We start from the raw sequence: 25,980 nt of genomic DNA, 5'->3' as shown, positions 1-25,980 counted from the left end.
ATTGCACCCACTAAAAACTGCTCCAGGAACATGCATACTGCTGTAATGGAGCTGGGTATGACATTTGAGGCTGGCATAGAGGCTGGAAAAAATGTTTTTTTTTATTTTTTTTTTTTAGGGTGGGAGGGGGTTGGTGACCACTGGGGGAGTAAGGGGAGGTCATCCCCGATTTCCTCCGGTGGTCATCTGGTCAGTTCGGGCACCTTTTCGACGCTTGGTCATGAAAAAAAAGGGACCAAGTAAAGTCGACCAAATGCTCATGAGAGACGACCTTCTTTTTTCCATTATCGTCCGAGGACACCCATCTCTTAACCACGCCCCGTCCCACCTTTGGTACACTGCCGACACGCCCCCGTGAACTTTGGTCATCCCTGCAATGGAAAGCAGTTGAGGACGCAAAAAATTGGCTTTCGATTATGCCGATTTGGGTGACCTCGGGAGAAGGACGCCCATCTCCCGATTTGTTGGAAGATGGGCGTCCTTCTCTTTCGAAAATAAGCTAGCTAATGGTTTGCAGTGTTGTCAGCACTCACTGGACATATTTCTGCAGTTAACTAATAGTGCTTGGGCATAGATGAAGTAGAAGAAGGATTTGGTATTGGGAAGGCTAGAAGGAGTGGTCCTGTGACAATGGAATTAAATGCTTTCAGGCTTGCCTCACAGTATGAGCAGTGTGGTTTGGTATTGGGTTCCAGAAATGTATGCTTGGTAGAAACACTAATATGTGGAAAGTGAGGCAATGGCATGGAATGGGGTAGGTCACAGAGACTATGGATCAATTTACATTTTTGACAAAACAGTAAAGCAACTAGAGAGCTTTGGGATGGGAAAGGATATTAACTTGTGTTGTCCCTCAAACCCAAATGATGTTACCATGGTCCTGGAGTGAGGGGACATAAAAAGGGTTGTGATTGCCCTAAAGATAATTCAGAAGTTTTGAATGAGGTGGCTGGACCCTGTCGCTGGTTGTGCCTGGTGTGTACATTGTTCTTTTAGCTAGCATATGCGAGAAATGAATTCTCACTTTTGCAGTTTACTGATAGATTTGTTGCTAGCTGCTGAAGCAAGAGCTAGGCCTACTAGGGTTAAATATATTCATGTAGCTATTCAGTAATTGTTCCAGCATATATGAGGGCTTGGTACTGACTTGATTCCTCCTCCATTTGATACTGGACTTCCTCCAGCTAATCCTAACGATGCAGGTGCTGGAATCTGGCCCTCTTCTTTAGATTCTCAATCTGTACAGAGAGGGAACAGAGAAAATGAGTCAAACAGTGGATTTAGAGAGGTCCTTTCTACTATCTTACGGTGCCCCCTATGGACTGCTGAATGAATGTTGGCACTTCCCTTCAGAGCATGTGTGCATACTCGGTATCAAAGTAATGTCTTCTGGGAATTCAATGTGCACATTAGGCAGCAGGATAGCTTTGGTAGCCAGGGCATGAGCCTTTGCCTTTGTTGTAACTATATGGATTGCTACATGCTGGTCACTTGCATTTCCTTTGCTATTTCCTTCTGTGTGATTCTATCAGATGTGGACCCTAGGTAAGATTCCTACATGGTAGTGGGGTCAGATTGTGTGGCAATGCAGGATCCTTATTTGCAGCTGGATCTTTCATGGAGCAGCCACATTGCCCCTTTCATATAATTTGTTCCTGGGACTTATGTCCCCCCCGCCCCCCTCACCTATCTTCCCCTGCATCTTCAGGATACAACCCCATGAGAGCTGGTAATTAGCACTCATAAGACGTATGTCATCCAGCTTAGCGACCTTTCTTCTACTTCTACTTCCACTCCTCTGTCATTCCTCTGAGTCTTAAGAACAGTGCACTGTTTCATATTACTGTTTCTTTCCATTTTAGAACAATGTCTGAGCATTGCAATTGCTAGTGGTTCAGGTAGATGGATGATATCAGAGTGCAACGTCTTGAGCACTTGGCCTCTTTCTTCACTAACAGGTACACATGTTATTGGACCTATGCACATATTTGTTACCACTGCTGTCTGTTGATACTTATCTGTCTGGGGTAGAAGGCTATCTAGTGTAAATGCTCAAAACCTAGATTGTTAAAAAAAAAAAAAAAGATATGCCCAGTCCATGCTCTGACCAAATTCCATTGTTGTGAATACCCCCTGCAAATAATGTTTCATCACATCTAGGCTCCTTTTAGAATTACCACCCATGTGCTTAACTTGACAATTTAGTGTAACAATGAGAGGGAACCAAGTACAAAAAGACCAAACAAAAAAGAAGAGCACAAAGGGCCTTTAAAAACAGGAGGGAACACAATTTTTAATTAAAATAATCCTTTAATGGTGAACTTTGATTGAAGAGAGACCCGACACGAGCCGTGTTTCAGTGCTGCCGCACCTGCGTCAGGGGTCTCCGAATAAATTGGCGAAACTCATACAACAGCAGCTGTTGTGTGAGTTTCGCCAATTTATTCGGAGACCCCTGACGCAGGTGCGGCAGCACTGAAACACGGCCCGTGTCGGGTCTCTCTTCAATCAAAGTTCACCATTAAAGGATTATTTTAATTAAAAATTGTGTTCCCTCCTGTTTTTAAAGGCCCTTTGTGCTCTTCTAACTTGACAGTTTAGACACAGTTACTATTAATGTAGTGCATTTTTTTCCTGAGCCTCAGGTTAACAGTTAATGCATGTTAAAACCTGTGTTAAACATCTAACCAGCTTAGTAAATAGTCCCTAAGTCTTTGCCTAGTACTATATAAAAAAATAAATGAAATTTAAAAGAGAGAGAGAGAGATGTGAAATCTGAACCAAATGAAGAAAGGAAAGGAGGATGCACACCTTTAAGGGTCAGTATTCAAAGGGTTAGCCCACTGAATTGGCCAGACACTAATATTCAGTGGTACTTAACTAGGTAGGGCCACTGAATATTGACTCTAACCAGCTATTCCTTAACCGGCTAGGTTATGGGCACTCTGGGGGCAGATTTTGGGCACAGTTGTCCTAACTTTGGGGCCCTTTTACAGAGCGGTGGTAAGCCCAAGGTGGGCTTACTGCTCACTCTTCCGGGACTACCGCCAGCCCAACATGACCACTGGCAGTAATCCTGCCCAAGCGCAGGCCATTTCTGGGGGAAAAAGAACCCTCCCCCCCGGAAATGTCTTATGTGGCGATAATCCGATTGTAACCGGGCATTGCCGCATGCTGCCCGGTTAGCGCCGGGTTAGTGCAGGAGCTCCTATTGCCACCTCAATGAGTGGTGGTTAGGGCTCTCTGCCACATGTCCATACAGTAGTTCTCTTACCCCATGGTCATGTGTGTCTAGGGGCTTTTTTTTTACCCGCTGTGCTAAAAAGGGCCCTGGCATGTGGGAAAAACAGACCACACCACTAGCATATGGCCTTTTATCCCATAGCTTGGTAAAATGACCCTTTTATTTGCCTAGTTACCTGGGCACTGGTCTGAATATGACCTGGCATTGATTATCCAGGGTTAACTCAGCCCCCAGCTGAATATTGAGCACTTAATGGTTAAGTTCAGGCACTCCTTACTGAGCCCCTAAATTTTAGCTGCAGAAGTTTTAGCCAGCTAGATTTAGATACATTTTCTACTGAAAAACTAGCCAGACAAGTTTGTCTAAAAATGTTCATAAAGATAACCTGCTAAAATATCAATTGACATGTCCATTCAGTGGTTGTTTGAAAGCAGACCTTTGAGTACGTTTCGCAGAGATTCCATTAGTCAGGTCTCTAAATCTTACCTTTTGATTCAGGGCTGGTGTTAGACATTCAGGGGCTTGAGGCAGAAACTAGAGAGGGGGCCCAAAAGCTGACCTTTAGCCTATGTCTCCTTTAGCTTGAAGCAGGTTTGGGGCCCCCTATGGTATGGGGGCCCAAGGCAACTGCCCTGTTTGCCACCCACTAACACTGGCCCTGTTTTTGACTGTATGGGTTGACCATTAATATTTTATCATACACAACTCATTTGCAGAGTCTACAGTTTTGAATCAATGTTAACTATAATGATTGCATTCATGAGAAATGAGAAGGGTACACAGATATTTCTTTGAATGAAGCTTTCTCAGAAATACAGGACAGCAGAGTCATCTGCCCTTTGCTCTTAGGTGTTTCAACAGGAAATAAGTAATTTTGCTATCTTAAAAATATAAACAAATCTCTACAATTGATATAATGCATAATGGGATCCTTCATAAAAAAGCAGTGCCATCTGAAGTTAATAAGCTTTAATTTTGATTATGTTGCCTTTTCGCTAATGTAATTTCCAGTATTACAAGTATATACTCAACTAATTATATAAATATATATTTTTATTATGTATTTGGCTTAGCATGTATATGTTATCTCTAGTCATTTAAGAGAATAATTTTATATCAAGATGTCTAGAAATGTTTCCTAAAATGTACCTGTTTCATGCATATTTTTTAAAAGCCCATCAAAAAGTAGATATTACTACTACTACTACTATAAATAATTTCTATAGCGCTACCAGTCGTATGCAGCACTTTACAATTGAACATGAAGAAAAGACAGTCCCTGCTCAAAAAGAGCTTACAATCTAAATCAGGACAGACAGACAGACAGACAATGGAGGGCCTAAAACACCAAAAACTGAAGAAGGGGACCGTTAGATAAAGGATCTCCTGTCAAAAATGTTCTTGGCTATATGAACATAGACTCCAATATTGTCAGTCATCAGCTCCCATCCCCCAATTTCTATAAAAGTTGCTAAAAATTGCAAGTGCAAATTTGGGTGCATGCCCAATTTACATGTGCAACTTAATTAAATAACAAGCAATTATTGGTGCTAATTGGACTAAATTAAAATTTACGCACATAAATTTAGGAACGGGATCCACATGTAAATTTACATGCAGGTCCAAAATGGAGGCACAGCCATGTCAGGGTCATGGGTGCATCGAGGGATTTCCCACAATTTATGCACATTGGTATAGAATAACGGGGATCTGCGCCTAATTTAAATGTGAGGATTTACACCAAGGTTTCATTGATGTAAGTGGTCATGCCTAAATGTAGTCACAATTCCCGGTGGTAAGTGCTATTCTATAAATGATGCCTAACTTTAAGCTTCTAAATATGGGAGAGCAAAAATAATCAAAGATATAACAACAAAATACTTTTTGCTCAAGACAGTAACTGAAGAGGATTTTATACAATCATTAAGAAAAATAACAAAGGAAACTTCAACTGCCCAGGAAGCCTATAGAGATGGTCTTCCAATCAAGGCTTTTATCAAAGGTTTCAAATAAAGCTTGAAAAAAGCCACAACAGAAAACAACTGCCTTATAAGAAGAAAAAAACTGTTGTAACAACAACAACAAAAAAAAAAAGGGCAATTTCATATCTCAATCAAAATGAATTAACAATTCTCTTCTCATTTAGGGCCCTGTTTACTAAGGCACGTTAGTGTTTTTAACGCACCTACAATTAGCGCATGCGCTAACCGTGTAGGCGCCTATAGGGATATTGTAGGCATGTACACAGTTAACGTGCGTACATGGTTAACGTGTGTTAAAAATGCTAAAGTGCCTATAACGCGGCTTAGTAAACAGGGCCCTTAGTCTGTAAATAGTTGAAAAAACAAAAATAATACTGTGCATAGTATATAAGTCACAGGGGCCCCTTTTAGAAAGCGGTGGTAAGCCCAATGTGGGCTTACTGCTTGCTAAAAAGGAAGTACCACAGGGCTACTGCAGCAACCTGGCGGTAGTTCCCACCCCCAGAGCACCATCATATCCAGTGCTACAAAAATAGTTTTATTTTTGTAGTGCCAGTGTGTACCTGGTGGTAATCGGGCAGTGGTGCACGCTTCCTGGTTACCACAGGGTTAGCTCGGGAGCCCTTACTGCCACCTCAATGGATGGCGGTAAGGGCTCCCTCTCAAAATGGCCGTGTGGCAATTGCTTGCCACGTGGTCATTTCGGGGGTGAGGGAGGCCCTTACCGCCACTTGCCGCTTCACTTGCCGCATGGCCATTTCCACTTCACTTGCCGCATGGCCATTTCCTGAAAAAAAAGAAAGACCTACCTTTTACCCACTGCAGTAAAAAGGGGCTTCGGTGCACATCAAAAACACGCACCAACGCCACTGCAGGCCCCCTTTTGCTGCAGCTTGGTAAAAGGGGCCCTTAGCCTGCCATTAGAGATATCCATGACAGTCAAAGTTATATTCTCTCTATCCAGTCAGGCTGTGACACTCCAAACAACACTACAGCACAGAGTAATCAATCCTCGACAAGGTATAAGTCCTTGCACCCAAAGTTGGGAGCAGGAATTGGCACTACACATTATTCTATAAAGGGCGCTCAACCAGGTACATCCTTTATAGAATAGCGCTGAGCCACAAGTTTTTCCAGTGCTGATTTTTGAGCACCATTTAGTGAATCTGGCCCATTGTTTATAAAATACGCATCTACCTGCATGTATTTACACTTGCTCCTGAGCAGGCATAAATGCACGCAAGTCCATTCTAGGCACAAGTATGCAGGATTGGGAGGCCATTTTCTAAAGACACATGGAGCAGGGGTGTAGCTACGTGGGGCCACGGGGGCATGGGCCCCCACAGATTACACCATGGCCCCCTCTACATTTGACCCCCCCCCCACCGTCGCCACCCGCCCCACCGCCACATCAGGTACCTTGTTTGCTGGCAGGGGTCCCCAATCCCCGCGAGCCAAAGAGTTTTCTTCAACCCCGGTCGACTTCATTGTGGGATCATCTGTTTCTGATGCCTTATGTCCTGCACCATTCATGTAGCCCCGTGCAGGAAGTAAAGCATCAGAACCAGATGATACCACAACGAAGGTGCCAGAGTCGACCGGCGCTGAAGAAGACTCTTCGGCTGGCGGCGGTGGGGTGGGGCGGCAGCGGTGGGGGGGTTGCGGTTGCGGCAGCAGTCCAAAGTGGGGGGTCCAAAGTGGCGGGAGGGGCGGCAAGGGGGGTTGGCAGCGGAGGAAGGCGGCTAAACAGTGCCCCCGCACCTCGGGCTCTGGCCCCCCTCCCACCGAGGTCTGGCTAGGCCCCTGACATGGAGGTAGATTTTCAGCCGGTGGCAGTCAGTGTTTTTATGTCTGCTGTCAGCTGTATTCTGGGAAATTTAATACCAGGCCTTGTTCAAGCACTGGAATTGAATAACTAGTTGTATATTGGTTGCTAAAATGTATGCATAAGCTGAACTACTTAAAGATAGGAATGCTATTTCTGTGGCCCAATTTAAGAGGTTATCTTATGTAGTTAAGGGATGAATATTGGTGCTTAATTGCTTAAGTGCCAACTCTGCCCCTAGACCCCCAGATTCTGTATAGCAAACCTAGAGATCCGCACCAAAATCCAGGCATATTCTATAACAGTACACATAACTTAATTGGCTTAACAAGTTAAACAGTTTTAAGAACAGCACTAATTGTTAGTAATTAAAATTTACGCACACAACTCACTAAGCATATTCTGTAATGAACTGTGCCTAAATTCTAATGTACACAGTTGAAAAGGGGTGTGGCTATGGGTGGGGAAATGGGTGTTTTGTGGGCATTCCAAAATTTACACACGCAGTTAGAGAATATGGCCCAGTGTGCGTAAATCTACATGCATTGATTTACACCACATTTTCATTGGTGTAAATGGAGGCGCATAGTTTTAGGTGCTGGGATATCAACTAAGCATATTCTATATACTGCACCTAAATCTAGGAACTGCTTATAGAATACGCTTATGCAGAAATGATTTCTTGTATAAAATCTTGTCCAGAACACCCACAAGTTAACCAGGTTCAGCTCAGACGTTAACCACAAACATTCAGCGGAACTAACTGGTTAAGTGCCGCTGAATATTTGTGGTTATCCATAGACAAGTTATTTAAACAGTCAGGAGCCTCTCTGTGCTGTTTAATATGCTTTAAATATCGGCAGAGAGATGCCAATGTGTCTGTAGAATAGTCTCAAAATAGGCTCCTACTTTAACTGCCAACCTAGAAAAACTGTTACAAAATTACTGCGCACACATGCATATATACCTGCATAATTTTACAAGAGCCCTGTCTATTGTTTGAAACATGGAAAATGTTTTGATCAAATACCCCCCGTTTTTATAAATGGTGACTAAAGTTATGTGTGCAAATCTCCACGCGTAGCTGACTTGCACACACAACTTAATTGCTTAACAAGCTAATCAGCACTGATAATTGGCCACTAACAAGCAATTGTCGGCACTAATTAGCACTAATTAAGAGTTACTTGTGCAACTTTCTAAGCATATTCTGTAAAGTGGTGTGAGTAAATTCTAATGTGTGGATCACAAAAGGGGGCATGGGCATGGGAGGGCCGTGGGCGTTTCTGAAAACTACGTAGACTGTTACAGAATATGCCCGATCTGCACATAAATAAGATGTGGGCATTTATACCAGGTTTTAGTTGATGTAAATGGCTGCACCTAAATTTTAGTAGCGGTCAGCCGCTACACATATTCTATAAACCGCACCTAACTTTAGGCGAGGCTTATAGAATAGCATTAAGCACAGTTTTCTCAAAGCTCATATTTTTTTGGCACCATATATAGAATCTGGCCCTTAACCCATAAACGATAATAGCTCCTCCTGTCCTATTGTAACCTGGGGTTAGAAAAATAAAATAAATACTTACCTGGGAGGTTTTTGGAGGGTCTCCGATGCTGCAGGAGCAGGCAGCAAGGTTTTTGGGAGGCTTCTGGGGTCATTGGTGGCTGGGGTCCGTTTTGGGGCCGATTTTGGGCCGTTTTGTGTAGATGGGAGCGCTGCGGTGGAGGAGTGGCGCTCCCCGAGGGATTTTGGGGCCTTCCGGTCCCATTTTCGGGAGGGAGAAGCTGCATCGCCGTTTTTGGCTCCCGGGGTGATTGGAACGGGCCCCGGGAGTGAAGAGGATGGCGCGATTGTTTTCGGGCCCGAAGAGGGAAACCGGAGGCCGGAGGAGCGCTGCAGGAGGCAGCGCTGAAGTTTGCCGGCTGAGGGAGGGCGCCGGGAATTGTTTTTTTTAAAAAACAAGATGCCGGCGAGTAAAGAACGCCGGCGCGAGTGTGCATGAGGCGGCGCGCCTCATGCACGAATCGCGAACGCGCGTCTTCGCGGGTAGGCCGAAGCCGGGGCCTAAATTTTGGGCCGGCTTCGGTTCTTTTTTTATTATTGGATCCGTTTTCGTACCAGGACGACCGGGACCGGAACCGAGGGTAGGCATCGAGTGTGCTGAAAATCACGGACAAGGTAAGGGGTTTTTTAACCTAAAATTTCTATTTATTTATTTTTAAATTGTATAAGTTCGGTTTTTGATTTTTAAAAAATCAGGGGTTTAAGTTTTTTAAATTTGGTTTTTAGATTCTTGATCAGGGGATTTTTCTTGATTTTTCTATCGGATTAGTTTTTTGAATTTAAATATTTTTAGGGGTTTTTTTGAAGGGGTGCTAGTTTGAAGGGGTTAATAAAGGGTTAAATTCTTAAATTCGACAGGGTAGATTAAGGAAGGGGTATATTAATTTTTGAGATGGGTTTTACAAATTTGGGTAATTTTGGAGGGGTGTTAGAGGGGATAATGTGCGGCGGATAGGAAAATTGGGGTATTTTTAAAATTTAAAAGTATGGTTAGAGAGAGGATTCAGGGTTTTAGTGGCAGGGAAAATTTGGGGTGTTTTGGGGAAAATTGGAAGGAGTTATAGTTTAATTTTATAATTTCCCATTGAACTCTATGGGAAATTATAAAATAAAATGGAGATTTTGCTGTGCTTCTCAAGATTCCGCTGGTCAGCTAACTGACAGTGGCAGTGAGAGGCTGGTGACTGAAGAGAGCGGAAGCGCAGCTCAGTGTGGGAGAGTCAGTGTGAGATTATTGGTGATTGGAAGTTAGAAAGTGAGTTTAGTGTGATAGTAAAAAGTGTGAGAGTGATAGTGAATTAAAGGAAAAGTCTGTAAGGGGTTTTATTTGATTTTTGATTAATTATAATAAACTTGGGAGGTATGAAGTGTGATTGGTTTTGGTAGTGAAGTGTATGGATGATAGGGGAAAGGGTATGAGTACATATGAGAATAAGAAAGTGATTAAGGAATGTTGGGATGCAAGGGACTGAAAGGGTTATCAGCCTCTTCAGTTTAGGGAATAAGTGATTAGCATAGGTTTGGAGCAATACAGGGATTTGTATTTAATTTTATTTAAATAGTTTAGTTGGCCCTAAGTATTAAATAAATAATTCACTAGAACTAAAGGTATTAACAACATGTGAGAATAGATAGGGTTTTTCCTCCTATTAAGTTTTAAGAGATAGGTTTAGGGAGAAGACCTGGAAGAAGAACCTGGAAGTTGGAGAACCAACAAGGGCCCCTCCGCAAGACAGACTACACATCATCCAGTGAATTGACATAAGCTAAGTGACTATTGAGAAAATAGAGAAAAAAAATAGAAAAGAAAAGATAGAGAAAGACAAAGACAACACTAAATATACTTACCTTGCTTGCTTCTCTAGAGTGAAAACAGGTACCTGTAAAAAGAGAACAAAGAACACACAAAGTATCAATTCTAATAATTTACTGTATAGCTTATTTGTCATCTGATTTAATTGAAAAGAAATTGAGAAAGGTTATTTGAGATACTTATCTGAAAATTCTTGAGACCTAAAGTGATTCCTGTAAAGAAAAAGAAAAAGGAAACTAAGTTAATATATTAACCCTAAGTGGAGAAATTATTTAGTTAGAATTGTGATACCAATAGAAGGGAATTTGGTTAGAAATTAAAATGTTATTGTTCCTAGTTTTTATGATTACTAGAATGTGTTGAATAAACTTGTGTTATTTATATTAAACATAATAGAGTTTTATTGCCTCCTTCAAATAAGGGATAATCCTGAATCTAGTTTTTTTTTCCCCTCATGGTCCTAGGGATTATGAGGAGAGGTTAGTTTTTGTAGCTTACCCCTTTCATTCTGAGGTAGAGTTCCAGAGTCACGACTACTGCCATCTGGAAATTTGGGCTCTATTTCTGATAACATCTTGCGCCAGAGCGAGAGGGGTACAGCCAACACTATAGTTTCTATTTCCAACTTGTTTTCCTTAGACTTCTGTTTCAGTCCCGGAGGTTTCATAATATGTCTTATTAGAATAATTCTTAATCAGTAATTAGCAACATAATCCTAGGCCATGTGATATAGTTATCAGAAAATAATAAAGCATGCACATGTACAGTATACCCAAAACAATACCTGGGAGATACTCTCAAAAGCACAAAGTGTTTTAAACATTAATAAGTTTCAAAATCAAAGAAAGGAAAGCATTTTTTTATAATAGCCCTTCATTCTTTTTATGATTTTGCCTTTGAAAGCTCCTTTTGTGGATGACAGATTATATTGTTCTTCCATCCTGTTGCAGACAGCATTAAAGTAAAAAAAAAAAAAAATGCTATTGTGGAGCTCCTCGTCCCTGCAACATGAATTTTTATAATTAATATATACAACCAAGAAGAGAAAGGTACGTTATAATGAAGTGCAATTAAGAAGTGTTTGTTCCTGTCCTACACTTAAGATGACTATAATTTCCTGGCTCTTTAGAAGCCAACCATTATGATCAGATTTTGTTGCTTATCTTTTTTTTTTTTTTTTTTACTTTTGCTCCTGAATTTGTTTATTTTCATTAAAAAAAAAACCCATGTATTCAGTAAATTTGATATTCAGATAACATAATTAAAAAAAAAAATCAATCCTTTGTGATCATTTAAATGAGCACCTTTCATAGAATTCCCATCATAAGGACACCCTCCAATTTTTTAATTAGCAAACTTTCAAACTGGTTTAAAGTAAAATGTGAATTTCCAAAACTAATCTCAGACTAGAACAGTATGTTTGACTTGCATATAGGGCCAAATGTATAAAATATATTCCATATTTCTAGTGTTAACATGTGTGTTACATATGTCAATGCTTAGAGTTCTAGCATATGTGGGCTACATAAAAATGAGAAGCAAATCATGTACATTAATGGAAAACAACTAAGCCTATTTCTAGCACCTCCCTAAAACAGGACTTTTTTCATTTTAATTTTTGAAGGTCCTGTGCAAATGTTTCCATTACTGCACACAACCTGGAAAAATATTAGTGCAGGAGTACTTAGCGTCTCCAAGACACTAAGGGGTCCTTTCACTAAGCCATGCTAAAAACTGACCTGTGCTACTTTTAGTTCATGGGTTTCCTATGTGCTGAGGCCACTTTTAGCGTGGAGGAAAAATGACCGCATTTGTGTTGTTTCCCATAATGACCATGTGCTAATTTCCCAATTAGCATGTTTCAGAAAACAACAGAGCAGGGAGTCCACCAAATCCAACGTGGAAGATGTAAGACAGGGAGACAGATCATATTAAATAACAGTTTTCACCCCCAGAGCACACCATTTCTGGTGCTACAATGCTTACTCAGTGGTATGCCCGGTTACTACCGGGTTAGCATGGAAACCCTTACCGCCACCTCAATGGGTGGCGGTAAGTGCCCCCCCCCCCCCCCGAAATAGCCACAAGGCAAGTGGTTCAGCAAAAAAGACAGCCATTTACCTGCTGTGGTAAAAGGGGGCTTCAGCGCATGTCAAAACATCACACTGATAATAGCACAGGCCCCCTTTTACCACAACTTAGTAAAAGGACCTCTAAATGTTTATTAGGATTTTATTTATTGCGATTTATTTACCGCCTTTTTGAAGGAATTCACTCAAGGCGGTGTACAGTAACATAAACAGCACAAAATTAGTGTGTGCGACATGCAAAATACCACAAAACAGTTTAATATTTTTGCAGTAAGCCTTTTTCCCCAATGTTAAGTTCATGTTAGTGCTTAATGTGTTTTAGTAAAAGAGCTCTATTGCTAAGTAAATCAAATAACTCAGATTGTGTTGAACTTCATAAGCTGTGTTATTACAAGAAAAGAAATGCCAACATAAATTTGGCATTATGTTTCTTGCCTGAGATCATTGGGCTGCTCACACTTGTCATAATGCTCCCAAATTTGGCATTATTTTTCTTGCTTGAGATCATTGAGCTGCTCACACTTGTCATAATACTTCCAGGAGCCATCTTAAAAGTCCTGGTGCAATACAAAAATGTCTGTGGTTTAGTGGGTCCCCCTCCCCTCTCCCTAGCAAAAGCATTCTGGACAAACGTCCAAGTCCTCCTAAAGATAGCCTGACTGCTTTTAATGGGTGGTATAAATTAGTTCAGGCCCACGCTAACAGCTATTACATGATAAAGCTTACACTAGCTGCTTAATGTAAGGCCCCTATGTTTGAAAGCAAAACTACACTTTAAAAATATGGGCAAAATCTTGAAGGGAAAAGTACCCATGGACTTTTTCACAAAATGCAATTTGAAAATTACCCTCATTACTTTTAAGACCTGTTCTTGAATGGCAAATCCTAGTATTGATCCTATAATTGTATAGATAAACAGTACATCCCTACTTACAAATGTGCCAAAGTACGTTTACTGTAGAACCCATTGTTTTCAATGGTCCCCATTTATTGTTAATGCACCTTTTGGTGCATTAATGCTTCACACACCTTTGTCAATAGGACTGATTATTAGGACTATTTTTTCCTTGTGCATCACTTACTATTTGTCTACATATGGTGGATAATTGTAGAAAGCCTTTATAAATAGAAAAATCTTTCTTACATGCGAAAAAGGCCTTTTAAATAATGGGCCTGCCGTATTTACACATGTACCTCAACAAGATGGCACCAGCTTGTATATATGACACATGTAAGCATTCTTGAGAAAAGATGCAAAGTTACAATGAGTGCATGCATTTGCATCTTTTAGAGTACGTAAAAATGTGTGCATTGCCATTTGCATGCTATTTTAGTAGGTTCTGCATGCATATTTTATTAAGGTACATAGGTGTCTATTTTGTCTATTATGCCTATTATTGCCTGTTTTGCCTATTATGTGAGAAGTCCAAAACAGTGCCTATTTGAAACCTATTTTAAAGTTTCAAATAGGCACCATCTTGGACTTCTCACTTAAGCATCTTGCAATAAAATCAGGTCCTTTATCTGCTAGTTGGTTGTCTTAATTTCGAGAACGTTGAGGAACTGTTTCAATATATTACTATGCTATTACATGTGATCTTCTCCTGAAAAGGAAAGATTCCACAAAAAAATATGTTGCCTGTGCTTTCTCATAATGGGTTCTTATTTAAATATGCTGTGCAGCACAGCAGGAAAGCTTGGTGGGTGGATTGAAAGGGGAGAAGACCACAATTATGCCCCATTTCAGTGACACATCTCAGGTTTTCCTGAGTGAAAGTGTAGACAAAGATCTAAAAACATATTATAGCTCTTAGGTCCTGTTTCCCAAAAGGCTTACCTCCGTCTTTATCTATGATAAAACCTTGATGAAAGGGCTCTTCGAGTGTCTTCAAGACAGACTTATAAATACCTGCCTGAATAGTAGAAATGTGGGTCTAAAAGTGTTTCATTGAACAGTTTGCCAAGATGTTCCTGCTGAGAGCAGAGAGACAGGACTGAGTCAATTAAACCAGGTTGTCTCTACGTACCTGGTTATCAAAAAGAGTACAGATAGAGAAGATGTGTTAGCTTTGTTTTATATGCAGAAAAGTGTAGTCCGGGATTCTGTATTGGGGAACTAAGGCCAATAATAGACAGACTTCTATGGTCTGTGTCCTGTAAATGACAAAAGACAGATGAAGATTTGGCAACTCCAGTATTAAATACCACTTTATTATCATATGTTGTGAGTGAGGGTGCTATACCACTCAAGGTGAAGGGAAGACATCTTAAATAGCAAGTTAAATACTGTTAGCAATATTTTGGTTATAACATATATTGTCCCAAGACTCTACCATATTTCACTGCCTATATGTGGTTGGCATGATGGCAAATTGCCAACTGGTGTTTATGCATGAATGACTATAGCCTACATAGAATTGCAGGTGTAGCTCTGGCCGCCTCATTGGGCAGACTGGATGGACTGTGCAGTTATTTTTCTGCCATCATTTACTTTGTTTTTTTACTGTGTTACTGTGTGTTTTATGCATTTTTTTGTGTCCATGATGTTTGTACTGAAAGCTTTAAGAAAAGTGAAAACTATGTCATAGGTGTTTAAAATAAATTCTCAATTTTCAGTCAACCAAGTTGCATAATGAGCTAAATGTTTGGAGATTGTATGCGGGAAATACGGTCAACCAATTTTCAACTATAATTGCACCTGCAATGCATGATATGGACTAGATTCTTTATATTGCACTTTAAAAATCAGTGCTGAAAAAAACACACCTAGGCATACTCTATAAACTGCGCCTAAAGATAGGCATGGTTTATAGAATACGCCTAGCGACCATCCATGTTACTAAATGTAGTCGCAGGTATTTATGCCGAGCAAAACTTGGTATAAATACTGGTGACTAACTTAGGCATGGAGTGGGTGTATTCTATATCAGCACGCATAGATTTTAGAAATGGTCATAACCTGCCCATTCCACATGTATGGCCATGTCACTTTTTTGGTTCTGCATTTTAGAATTTAATGCCTGTTCTAAGATAGGGGTCAGTGCTGATTATTCAGGTCTATGTAAATCAGTCAGTGGTCACCAAGATTTAAAGGAATGCTGACTATCACCAACTGTATATTGGTCCCATAATTTATAAAATATGCACATGAGAACAATCCAGGAAGAGAAGGAACTGGAGCTCAAAAACCACAAAGTTGCCAGATTGGTGACTAATAGGAAATGATGAGTAATAATGGTTGGTGATACCTTTCTGAGGGGTAGTGAAGCATTCTTCCAGTGGAAGAGTAGCCTAATGTTCAGCACAGTGGATTAGGAACCTGGTGAACTGAGTTCAGTTCCCACTGTGGCTTCCTGGGACAGCAGGCAAGTCACTTAACTCTTTATTGCCCCAACTACAAAAGCTTTAAATGTGTGTCCACTAGGAACAGAGAAAATACCTGCATATAAGAAATGTAAAATGGTTTGATTGTACCACAGACAGGTGGCATTCATCCGCTAATTAGGTATAAAGCCCCAGCAGGTGTACTTTTTGCCTAATGTGAGATGTTAAAGAGAGTTTGCTGAGACTTATCAAACCTACTGTTATCCAATGCTACTCATCCATTTTGGCTTTATAATACTGCTAGGTATCCTTCCATATGTATTAAAAGTGACTTCATAGTAACTCTATCTGATCCAACCTGGACCCTTGTTGACCCAATGCCAGTTCCTGACTACTCAACATTATAGAAATAAAATCAAATTTTGAAGTTACAATTTTAAGAGAGGAATCTAAGTCTTGGAGCACAATCATTTTTTAACGTTATATATTGTTTAAATGTTATACATATTTTACAAGTAAACATCACTTGTTACAGAAATAAAATAATAATAATAAATATTCAGCACTTTTACTAAGCTGTGTTATGCAGCTAACTCGGGGTTTACTGTGCAGTAAGATAGTAGCACAGACCCATTCTACTATCTGCTACTTTAAAAAGAGAGCTCCCTGTAAAAACCCTATGTTAGCTGCCTAATGCAGGAGTGAGTGGAATCTGGGTGTGTCATGGCCAGGTGGAGGTGTGCCAGCTGTGACAGCTAGTGCTAGCTGTAATGACTGCTAATAATGCAGTTGAACTTACTGCCATCCCATGAGGAGGCAGTAAGTACAGCTGTGCTACTGGCAGTTCGGTAGTTCAGCTACAAAAGGGTGGAGAATTGCCCTCCTCCTCCTCCCCAAGCCATTACTCTGTCCATCCCAATCTCACCCCAGAGCCTTCAATCACAATCAGCCTTCCCTCCAATCTCTCCCAGATCCCCAACCACAACCAGCCCCCAATCAATCTCACCACAGTTCACCTCACTCCCCCATCAGAATCTGGACCTCCCATCTAAACAATGAACCCCAGATTGCAACAATCCAACCCCAATCCAACCTCCATTCCTGACTGAAAAAAAAATGCCCTGAACCCTTCTGTCCCACCCCTATCCCAGGACCTACCCAGGGACTTGAAGCTGTACAGGGGTCTGAAGGCAGCAGCCTGGGTCAGAGTCACCATCCAAAATGGTGCCTCCTCCCCCTAGCAGCAGTCTGGTGGAACTGCAGCAGTACCTCAAGATTACTGCTAGGGGGGAAAGGTGCCATTTTGGTGCTGACCCAGTTGACAGTGAAGAGCGTCTGCTGCTGCTTGGGCCTCCCGTAAAGCTACAACAGACCCCAGGTAGGCCTAGGGAAGTTCAGGGGGTAGGAGGATGCTAGGGCTCAGGGGGCTGTTTTTTTCTGTTGAGTGGGGTCTTTGGGTTGAGATAGAATTGTTGCAGTTGGGTAGTTCAGTGGAACTACTTATCTACTGCTACTAATCATTTCTATAATGCTACTAGACATACACAGTACTGTATACATTATATACAGATACGTTCTCTGTCCCCAGAGGGCTCACAATCTTAGGTCCCCTTTTACACTACAAATAAGCTTGCATTAAATGCTGGAGATGCCCATATATTTCTATGGGTGTCTATAGCGTTTAGCACATGCTAAAAACACTAGTACACCTTTGTAAAAGACCAACTAAGTTTTTTATAACTGGGGAAATAGAGGGTTCAGATAGAGTACAGGTTTCAGATGGGGGCAAGGGGAGCTGGGGTGAGATTTGGGGGGGGGGGCTCATTGTGATATAGGAGTCCATGGTGAGATCAGGGGATAGGGTTGTGGGAGAGAAAGAGAGATGTGGAGTAGGGGTGCATTGCTGCAATATTTATTTATTTATAGTTGGCCCTGCATCGCGTTACATGCAGGTAAAGTAGTTGTTCCCGTACTATCTTCAATTGCCAGTAACACAATACCATGTGGTATGGTAAGTGTCTGTTCTGTGTGATAAATTTAGTGCAGATGCTAAACAAGCCCATGCATTTACTGCAAAGGGAAGGGGAAATGGGACTTGATATACCACATTTCTGAGGTTTTTGCAACTACATTCAAAGCGGTTTACATATATTCAGGTACTTATTTTGTACCAGGGGCAATGGAGGGTTAAGTGATTTGCCCAGAGTCACAAGGAGCTTGAATCGAACTCAGTTCCCCAGGATCAAAGTCCACTGCACTAACCACTAGGATACTCCTCCACTCCTGCAAAGGCTTTGCAGTTACTGCACATTATTTTTTGTAAAACCTACTGCATTTTACTAAAAGGGCCCTTGTATAAAGAAAAAAAAATACAATATTGACAATTTTTAAAATGCAAAATTAGTCCTCAATTATGTTAGAGAAAACTCCAATAGCTGGCAGCAGGAAATGTTTGGAAGTTATAATTAGTGCCAAATGAGGTATTACAAATACTGAAAGGGTATCCACATTTTTTCAGCTGTCATATTCACTGATTTCTTAATCTGAATGTGTAAAAACAGCACACATAAAAACAGAAGAAAGATGTCATCTTTAACTTATACCACATAGAAAATTATATCATCTTCTGCTCATGTAATATAAATAATGTATGCTAGTAAGATCAGGGCTGGTGCCAGAGCATTGGACGCCCTAAGTAAACCTTCAATCTTAACATTTATACCCCTAATCTGCCCCCTGTAAAACAAATGAGGACCATTTCCAAAAGTGAGTTACCCTGGAGAAATGGGCTGTTTGAAAATTATCCACCCTTTTGTCTAGGTAAAAGTGCACATAGATGATTTTTGAGTTTGTGCGGTTATCAGGATCTATTGTTTTGCATTAACTCCAGTTGCTCTGTAATGCCCTCCTGGTGCTGATGCCCTAGGTGATTGCCTAGTATTGTCTAATGGTTGGGCTGTAAGTATAGAAATATTTAAAGATAAAGGTTCACAGAATATAGATACTGTGAAAGGGTTTCTTTTATGCAGAGACACTAGGATGTACAATAACCTATAGGGTGCAAATAGCAACAAAGGGGCCTGCATTAGCTGTCAACTCAGCAATTAACACTTGTTAACAGATAATGCAGGGCTTTAGCAGTTAACACATGGAAATGTCCAGGTCAATTGCAATGCAGAATGGAATAGATAATGGGTGGAGAATGGGCGGGAACTATCCCTCACAGTTAATGCAGTGGTATGTTTTTGCATTTTTATTAACACAGCAGATAAAGCGGCAAGTTAATGCCATTTAAATAAGTTTAGCTAACTCTATTGTTCTATCCGCAATATAGTTAACTCATGGCAAATAATATTTCAGCATTAATTGAATGGAAAGCCCCTGAGAATGCCCCAACAGTTAACATAAAAGTTTATGCAGTTACCACATTTTAATTTTGACAATTACCTGTATGAAGTCTTATCACACACAGGGGCCTTTTTATTAAAGCTTAATGCACACTAATGGACATAAACGTGCACTGAGTATTATGTTACCCATAGGTATAAAATTGGATGTACAGAATTTAGTGCATGCTAATTTCCATTAGTGCATGTTAAGCTTTAGTAAAATGGCCCCTTAGTAAATTGGGGATAAAATGGGTTAGATACATGGCTAGTTCTTATGTTTGTTTGTTTGTTTGTTTATTTCATACTTGGTATACTGCCTTTCTGTAGAAGATACAGTCAAAGCGGTTTACACAGGGACAGTCTTAGGCAGGGGCGACAGGGGCGGTTGCACAGGGCCTCGCACTACTAGGGGCCCCACACGTCTATCCTCCTGTCTCAGAACACCTCCCTGCTCTGTACTTTAATGTGCATCCACATTTCAGTAGAGAGCACCAGGCAGCAGCAGCGATTTTCATATCCTGTCAGCTGCCGAGCCCAGAGCCTCCTTCCTGCTGCATCCTGCCCCCTTTTGGTGTCACTTCCTGCTTCCGCAAGGGTGGAACGCAGCAGTAAGGAGGCTCTGGGCTCAGCAGCTGACAGGATATGAAAATTGCTTCCGCTGTCTGCTGCTCTCTACTGAAACGTGGTGGATGAATATCAAGGTATGGGGTGAGGTGGAGTTCTGAGAGCTCTAAACCTATTTATGGCTTATGGTTGCGGGTGCGAGTGGGTGCGGGTGGGGGCAGGAGTGGGCAGCCCACTGAACTGCTCTGCACAGGGCTCCACAATTGCTAAGATCAGCCTTGGGTTTACATATACTATTTTTTGCAGGTACTTTTCTGTTCCTAATGGGCTCACAATCTAAGGTCATTTGTACTTGGGGACAATGGAGGGTTAAGTGGCTTGCCCAGGGTCACAAGGAGCCCAAGGAATTGAATCCAGTTCCCTAGGATCTCAACCCACTGCAACAATGGTTAACTGTTAAGACTTGTTATTCCCGAGTAGATTTGGAGTCTTTTCTTAAGATATTCAGTAAAATCACAGGAACTTTTATTGGGAATTTCAAAGAGGAAGTTAGACATTTTTTGTGTGTGGTGTGGGGGGGGGGGGGGAATAGAATAAAGGTCCTGATGTCATCAAGTCCCTTTTGTTTTTATTAATGTATTATATTGTATTCTATGGAGGGAAAGTTCTGTAAAAAAAATAAATAAAACAAACTTCCTGCAAATCAGAAGAATTGTATGAGATTCTAAAATGCTTTCATTTCACTGAGAAAGGGACACCTGAATAAGACATGTCTGAAGTTCTGAAGTTATAAAAAAAAAGTAACTGAAAGAAGATGGATAGAAGATTTTGATGTCACTTCTGACAGCAGCATGAATGACTGATGTGTGTTGACAGTGCAAGATGTAAGGCTTAAGCAAAAGAAAAAACTGCTCAATACTCACTTTTTAAGGTACTACATTTTGACATTGTTGACTCCATTGATTGGAACAAAACTGATTAAATGAAAACAATGAACTAGGGTTCCAAAATACACTACAAAGGTGTAATTCTGTAAAACATTTCCCTGCTTGTAAAGCATTTTTTCAAAGTAGGAAATGGCTATTATATGCAGGGGTATTCATTCTTACAAGGTAGGTGAACAGAAGCATAACTGGCCACCTGGTAAGAGTCAATTCCCACATTACTCTATAGAATAATAGCATAGATGCAGTGGTGTGCTGGTAAATGTTTAACAACAGGCTCTCTGCCCAGTCCACCTCTGTGCCCCCCCCCCCCCCAAATTGCAGAGCTGGTTATAGCCGAGGAGAGAGCCTGCGGGGGGGGGGGGGGGGGATCTAATTCATGTTTAATGTGGGATAAAATGCCATAAATAAGTAAATAAAAATAAACTTTTAATGTTGAGCACCTGATTCTCAAAGTGGACATATTCCAAACACTATGAAAATAAAATGATTTTTTCTACCTTTGTTGTCTGGTGACTTTGTTTTTCTAATCATGCCGCCCAGTGTCCGATTCTGCTGCTATCTGTCCTCTTAACTCCATTTCTAGGGCTTCCTTTCCATTTATTTCTTTCCTTTCCTCCTTTCTTCTTCATTTCTTGTCCTCAGCTTCTGCCTATTTTCTTCATCCATGTGCAGTTTTTCTCCTCTCTTCCTTTTCCCTCTTCTCATCTCCTTCTTCACTGTTGCCTCCCCTCCATCCATGTCCAGCATTTCTTCTCTCTCCCTTCCCTCTCCTCCATCCATGTCCAGCAACCCTCCTCTCCCCCTGCCCTCCATGCACCCATGTCCAGCAGCAACCCTCCTCTCCCCTGTCCTCCATGCACCCATGTCTAGCAATCCTCCCCTCCCCTCCATCCACCCATGTCCAGCAACCCTCCTCTCCCCCTGCCCTGCCCTCCATCTACCCATGTCCAGCAACCCTCCTCTCCCCTGCCCTTTATGCACCCATGTCCAGCAACCCTCCTCTGCTCTCCCCTCCATCCACCAATGTCCAGCGACCCTCCTCTCCCCCCTGCCCTGCCCCCCATCTACCCATGTCCAGCAACCTTCCTATCCCCTCCATCCACCCATATCCAGCAACCCTCCTCTCCCCTGCCCTCCATCCACCCATATCCAGCAACCCTCCTATCCCCCTGCCCTCCATCCACCCATGTCCAGCAACCCTCCTCTCCCCTGCCCTCCATCCACCCACCCATGTCCAGCAACTCTCCTCTCCCCTGCCCTCCATCCACCCACCCATGTCCAGCAATCCTCATCTCCCCCGTGTCCTCCTCTCTGCCATCTTCCAGCCCTCTCTGCTCCCCTGGTCGTCCATCTTCCGTCTGCCCTCTGCTCCCCAATAGTAGCCCTGCTGGTTTCCTTTCTGCATTGCCGCCGCCGCCCTGCCTTTAAAAATTTTATTTTCCCTCGAGGCGCGCCAGCATGGAAGCGAAGGCAGCAGGCTCAGCTCGGTTCCTGCCTTCGTTCTGTTCCTTCACATCATGGCTCCGCCCTTGCCTGACGTATTTCCTGTTTGCACAAGGGCGGAGCCATGATGTGAAGGAACGGAACAAAGGCAGGAACCGAGCTGAGCCTGCTGCCTTCGCTTCAACGCTGGCACGCCTCGAGGGAAAATAAAATTTTTAAAGGCAGGGCGGCGGCGGCAGCGTAGAAAGGAAACCAGCAGGACTACTATTGGGGAGCAGAGGGCAGACGGAAGATGGATTAGCGGGGCGGGGAGCAGAGGCGAGCCGGCTCGCACGGGCTAACAACCGGCTCGTAAGATGCCAGTAAATTTAACAAACGGCTCTTGCGAGCCGGTGCGAGCCGGCTCCAGCACACCACTGCATACATGGCAAAAAATATCTGCCTGTAATTTAGGCTGGGCCTTCAAGACTGAGACTTTGGCGGTTTTTTGACCGACGGCGTTTTTTTAGAAATGTATGACTTTCTCTATGCTGGGAGTTTTTTTTACTGACTTAAGATTGTGCTCCCTGTTTATATATCTGTTACTGAATGTGGACCCCTGAGGCAAGCATGGTTTGCGCCAAAACTTGGCCTGTGTCAGGTCATATTGAAATAACGGACTTCTGTTGTCTCAGTCTTGAAGGCCCAGCTGTGCTTTTTTTCTTTCTTCGTTTTGCTATTTATGTATACTGTTTTCCCTCTCTGGTTACTTCCTGTAATTTAGGCACAATGAGTTGCACTAGTATAATTGCTGGAGATACACATTTAACATTACATGCATGCCCCACTCATGCTCCACCCAGGCTCTGTGAAAAAGCAAGCCAAGGAGTGGGAATGACCAAGGTGATGAGATAATAAAAACTGATGAGTTTTTATTATATATATTCGCTTGGTATTGGCCCAATTAAAGCAGTAGATAAACATTCACTGCTGCCTGTACAGTGCACACTCAGGGGAATTCTATATACAGTGCTGAATGTTAGGTACTACCTCTGTGCCAAAAGTGTTCTAATGGTTGCAAGACACTGAAACAGCAGATCTGTGTGAAAGTACATTTACACGCCAATTTACAGAATAGTGTGTGTTTCTGCACAGATCTGCAAAGGGGGTGTGGCAATGGGAGCAGCATAGGCGGATCTACTAATCATTTCTATAGCACTACCAGATGTACACAGCACTGTATGGTACCCGGTCAAAATAGCCCTGACAAAAGGCTAGGTGGAGGTGGAGGCGAGTGGTTACAAGTGGTTACGAGTCAAAAGCAATGTTAAAGAGATAGGCTTTCAGTCTAGATTTAAAGGTGGCCAAGGATGGGGCAAGACGTAGGGGCTCAGGAAGGTAATCTTATAACCAGGTAACTAGCCGCTCGATATTCAGACTATAATGGCCACTAAAATGGCACTTAGGGGTCCTTTTACAAAGGCGTGTTGAACAATGGCTTGCGGTAGTATAGGCACAGGTTTTGGGTGCGCGCCGATCCATTTTTTAGTGCTCCTGTAAAGAAGACCATTTTAATTTTTGCCAAAAATGGACATGCAGCAAAACGAAAATTGTCACTCGTCCATTTTGGGTCTGAGACCTTACTGCCAGCCATTGACCTAGCGGTAAAGACTCACGCGGTAACTGGGTGGTAATGACCTATGTGTGTCAAATGCCACTTGGCGCGCGTCCGTTACACGTGACTGAAAATAAAAAAATATTTTTCAGATGCGCATATCAGACGTGCACCAAAAATGAAATTACCACAAGAGCCACGCAGTAGTCGCTTACGCAGCTTAGTAAAAGGGCCCCTTAAGTAGCTATACAGTGATATTTGGTGCTGCATAGCTTGCACTGAATATCGCCACTTAGCGGCTTAAAGATAGCTGGTTATAATGGGTGATATAACCGGCTATCTGCCAAATTTTAAAGTGAGAGCGGCCAAGTTTGGCAGCCATATTTGGCCACCACAATAGGTGGAATAACTTTGGCTGGTCTCACTTTAAGCGGCCAGCGCTGAATATCAGCGTGGCCAATTAAAATCGGCCAAAGTTTAACTTGATATTAAATGCCAGTCACTGGATACGGACCGGCATTGATTATCCGGATTTAGCACTGACCACGAGAGACAGCCCTGCTACCTCCCACGATCTGATTATCTGGGCCTAGGTGTCTAGTTTAAGGCAGAAAAAAATGCACCTATTTCAAGCCTATTGTATTAAGAGATGGCCTCTACTTTTCTTTATAAAATATTAGTGTTAGGTGGCTGAAAATGTGCCTTAATGGTGTGATCACCCACACCTACCCTATAGCTGGTAGAAATGACTGTGCCTACATTTTGAAGCAGAGAAAACAATAGCAGAGTAGGCAAAATGGCTGGAGATCTTTTATTTACAGTTCTTCAATATAACTCGACACAGACCGTGTTTCAGCAACAAGGACTGCGTCTGGAGTCTACGACTGTGATTGTCACTCAAAAAATATAGGTCCAGAGACAAACTAGATCTATATCATATGGAGGGGCATAATCGAACGGGGCGCCCAAGTTTTCATGAGGGCGTCCTCGCAGGATGGCCCATAAAGGGGCAGGGCAACCTGTATTATCGAAACAAGATGGACGTCCATCTTTCATTTCAATTATAAGGTAGGGGACGCCCAAATCATGAAATTTAGGTCAACTTTAGAGATGGTCGTCCTTAGGTCATTTTTGAGATGGTTGTCCCCAGTTTTCGGCGATAAGGAAACCGAGGATGCCCATCTCAAAAACGACCAAATCCAAGCCATTTGGTTGTGGGAGGAGCCAGCATTTGTAGTGCACTGGTCCCCCTCACATGCCAGGACACCAACCGGGCACCCTAGGGGGCACTGCAGTGGACTTCAGAAAAAGGTCTCAGGTGCATAGCTCCCTTACCTTGGGTGCTGAGCCCCCCCAAACCCCCCCCCCCCCCCACAAATGTACTCCACTACCATAGCCCTTAGGGATGAATCTCAAACCCGGCGAAATCCAAGGCATTTGGTCATGGGAGGAGCCAGCATTTGTAGTGCACTGGCCTCCCTCACATGCAAGGACATCAACCGGGCACCCTAGGGGGCACTTCTAAAAAAAATTGCTCCCAGGTGCATAGCTCCCTTACCTTGGGTGCTGAGCCCCCCAAAACCCCCTGAAACCCACTCCTCACAACTCTACACCACTACCATAGCCCTAAGGGGTGAAGGGGGACATATGTGGGTACAGTAGGTTTGTGGTGGGTTTTGGAGGGCTTACATTTACCATCACAAGTGTAACAGGTAGGGGGGATGGGCCTGGGTCCACCTGCCTGAAGTACACTGCACCCACTAAGACTGCTCCAGGTACCTGCATACTGCTGCGATGGATCTGAGTATGGCATTTGAGGCTGGCATACAGGCTGGCAAAAAAAAAATTGAGGGTGGGAGGGGGTTAGTGACCACTGGGGGAGTAAGGGGAGGTGATCCCTGATTCCCTCCAGTGGTCATCTGGTCAGCTTGGGCACCTTTTTGAGGCTTGGTTGTGGAAAAAAAATGGACCAAGTAAAGTTGGCCAAGTGTTCGTCAGGGACGCCCTTTTTTTCCCATTATTGGTCGAGGACACCCATCTCCTAAGCACACCCCAGTCCCGCCTTCACTACACTGCTGACATGCCCCCATGAACTTTGGTCATCCCCGCGACGGAAAGCAGTTGAAGGCGCCCAAAATCGGCTTTCGATTATGCCGATTTGGTCAACCTTGCGAGAAGGACACCCATCTCCAGAT

The 25,980-nt window shown here is 42.6% G+C and overlaps 1 long non-coding RNA gene across 1 annotated transcript in view; it reads left to right on the top strand.

Annotated features, from left to right (window-relative positions):
• The window catches only part of LOC115471436, a 32,942-nt gene extending 11,952 nt beyond the window's left edge, over positions 1 to 20,990 (top strand). Inside the window, exons 2-3 of the long non-coding RNA XR_003942331.1 lie at positions 1,863 to 1,958; positions 20,550 to 20,990. This is a non-coding gene — a long non-coding RNA (uncharacterized LOC115471436). The remainder of the gene's footprint in view (positions 1 to 1,862; positions 1,959 to 20,549) is intronic.
• The last annotated feature ends 4,990 nt before the right edge of the window (positions 20,991 to 25,980 follow it).

The sequence above is a fragment of the Microcaecilia unicolor genome, chromosome 5 (genome assembly GCF_901765095.1).
Source record: "Microcaecilia unicolor chromosome 5, aMicUni1.1, whole genome shotgun sequence".
Lineage (NCBI taxonomy): Eukaryota > Metazoa > Chordata > Amphibia > Gymnophiona > Siphonopidae > Microcaecilia > Microcaecilia unicolor.
This window is presented reverse-complemented; position numbering and strand designations above follow the sequence as displayed.